Below are 3,113 nucleotides of genomic sequence, written 5' to 3'. Positions count from 1 at the left end.
TGAAAGAAATTTATAATTTATATTTATTTCCTATACCACGTTACTGTTGTTTTATATTTTTCCTGTGTTTCTACCAACGCATCTTTGATGTAGGTAAACAGATAGCATTGTACAATCTCGAAGTACGTGGTTGAGATGATCTTCATTTTTGTTTCTGTGGTTTATGAAAGATTGCCTTCGAGGGGCGCCCGAGGTTCGTGAGAATTGGGTATTTTTCGACGTTTTGTTACTGAATCAAAAAGGCACGACATGGTGAATCGAAATTTTAATGATTCAAAGGAAGACATCCAGCTTCTCTAACACTAAGTAACCAAATTGCTCTACTTTCACAGTCATAAAATCACAATTTGAAAGTTGCTGTTCCTGTACTTGGGTAGAATGACGTAAGTGACAAAAGTTCATCCAGTTTGAGTCCGATGTCGAAACAGCAAATTTCTCCACATACAACAATTGTGTGCTATTTTTTGACATATCATAGGCGCACGTTTTGTGCCCTTATGACAAATGACTTGTGCTTTAATAATGCTTTTTAAAATAGAACTTTACACCTGTTCTGGATTTTGTGAGATTTACGACATTTTCCTGCACTAATTTTTACCACCGGCACGTTAGTACGAGAGATATTGCATTGGGGTAAAAAATATCACTACCCACTTTTTTTACGGAAATACACGTTTTGAAGCACATATCCGAATCAAACAACATGTCGACCGGTCTGTCGGTAAAATACTCTCATTCCCGGTTAAACCAATTTAAACCAAATTTGGTACACCCATATTCTTAAACATAAAAGGAGGAACTGAAAAGGCTTTGGGGAGAGGAAAAAGCCTCCATGTCAGAGCACCCTACCACTCTTTTACATTTTTTTAAGACTATTTATTGATTTTTAGAGATTTTCTAGGGGCTCTTGAAATTCAATTTTTTTCAGGGATCAAATCTTTGTTCAATATAGGTTTGAGAAATTCATCAAATCAAATGTTTTTTATCCTTGGAAATTATTCCTTTTAAATCTATAATGGGTCGCTTTAGAATTTCAGAAGTTTTATTTTCAAATTAAAATTTTGTTCAATATAAGAAAATGTACACATGTACCGCTTCATAGAGAACGTGAATAAGAGTATGTCTGGGATAGGAGCGATAATAAATTCTTATTTCGAATAATTACGACTATTTTGCGGTGAAATTCAAGAGTTAGCTAACACTTCGTTTGTGTAAGTTTTTTGTTTATTAAAATGTTGGTGCGTTTTTAAAAAAAACAACTTTCTTTACGTCGCGTCGTTGAAAAACATTTACACGAAGTCGAATGAGTGGCAAAGTACGAGTTTAACATTACGCCAAAAGGAAAAAGATAAAACTGTTTAGCGGCCTGATACGTATAGCAACGTGAGAGGTAAAATTTACGCGAAAGAACATTTTCGAATCGTAAAACCGCTTTTCAAATAAAAAACCAGATTAAATAAATTGGCATTGTAATACACGAAGAAGTCCCATTGTGTGGATCGATAACAGTAACGACTGGTTAAAAGTAAGTTCTTCAAAATTGAGTGATGTCATTGGATAGCGCATTGGGCGATAAATAAAATTTTCTATACAGCGGCATATGGCAGGAAATTGAAGGACACTTAATCGGGCCATTTACCCGCAACTAGTGAGTAAATTGGGCAAAATTAATATCGACACAGCGGAACATTGGTAATTTATTCCTATCCATAATCACATCCTCGAGTATTACTTTAGTGAAATTGGAACATGTTTGCTTAGTTTCACAATACGCATGGACTTTCGCTAAAATTTTGCATTCACCACAGAATCAACTGTACCATCGAAGTGACTTGTTTCCATATCCTGTTGGAAATAAAAAAAAAACATTTCCCAAACTCAGGTGCAATATGCGCAGTTTGGAAGCAAGAAAGTGTTCTTCGTCCTCGAAGAAATAAGGACCAATGATTCCAAGTGGAGTACCAAACCGTTACACGCTTTGAGTGTAGTATTAATGACTGCATTCTCAGAACGTATCAGCACAGTTCTCACACGCTCCGTGTTTTCTGTTATTCCTGCGGTCTTGGTTTTACAATAAAAAAATTTAACTGCACTGTAATAACAGACTCGCCAATTTGCACAAATGCGTCATACGCAAACGTGCGATCCTCAATCGTTCACCACTCTGTCGCTTCTAAGCGAGCATCGCATGGCGAGATTAATGCTTGGTAATTCAGCTCGATAGTCCTCCTAGGAGCAAAGTACAAACCGACCCAAAAACGTCACAGTCCCATCGGTCACCCTCTACTTTTAATATTCTCAAAGGAATCGACCTATGAGAATTACTTCTACGAAACAAATGTGTATTACGTTTGTTGATAAGAAGCGGATCCAAAGGATTTGTGTTATCTTGCTTCATTGATTGGGAATTTTGTATTTAATTTCAGTAATACCATTTCTTTGGTTGGATTAAAATTTTGTTTGGCATGTTTGTATGAAGCTTGTGTAAGTATCGTCAGGGAATTAATAATTATAAATTGAAATATTTTTGTAGATCCTTAAGGGAATCTTTAACAGTAGACTACTAGCCTAAATAGCTTTCAAAAAATATCTAAAAAATTGCCTGGGAAAACTTTAACAACCCCTGAAATCTAACCTTTGTAGAATTTTTTTATTCCATATTCATCAAGTATACAGGGTGTTAACAATTAAGAACAAAAAAAACAGGGGGTAAAGAGAACTAATACAAACATCTTTCCCAAGTAAAATAACAGTCCAAAGTATTTCATTTGGGAGCTACATTCCGAAAAGTACCTTCGATTTTTAAAACACCCTTTACGAATGTGTCCAAATGTTCACAAAACTCCCACCACAGACGCCTGATTGATGAAAAAACATGGCGATCTCGAGATTTGGTGGTAGGGTACCTTTGAGTATAATATTGCGGAAAGAAAAAAACACACGTAAATCCCCTATCAATGTCCCCCAGTCAAAGCTAATTATTGCAATTATTTTTTGGAAAATTCGTATAATAAACTGTTACGATTATGATTAAACGATTAAACCTTATGACATTTTGACGATATTTGTGGTCCAACCAAGAATGATTGCTGTTGGAATTTTTGTTTCAAAAA

Source organism: Photinus pyralis, unplaced genomic scaffold (assembly GCF_008802855.1).
Source record: "Photinus pyralis isolate 1611_PpyrPB1 unplaced genomic scaffold, Ppyr1.3 Ppyr1.4_LG6, whole genome shotgun sequence".
Lineage (NCBI taxonomy): Eukaryota > Metazoa > Arthropoda > Insecta > Coleoptera > Lampyridae > Photinus > Photinus pyralis.
The sequence above is the reverse complement of the archived record's forward strand: the minus strand, read 5'-3'. Positions refer to the sequence as shown.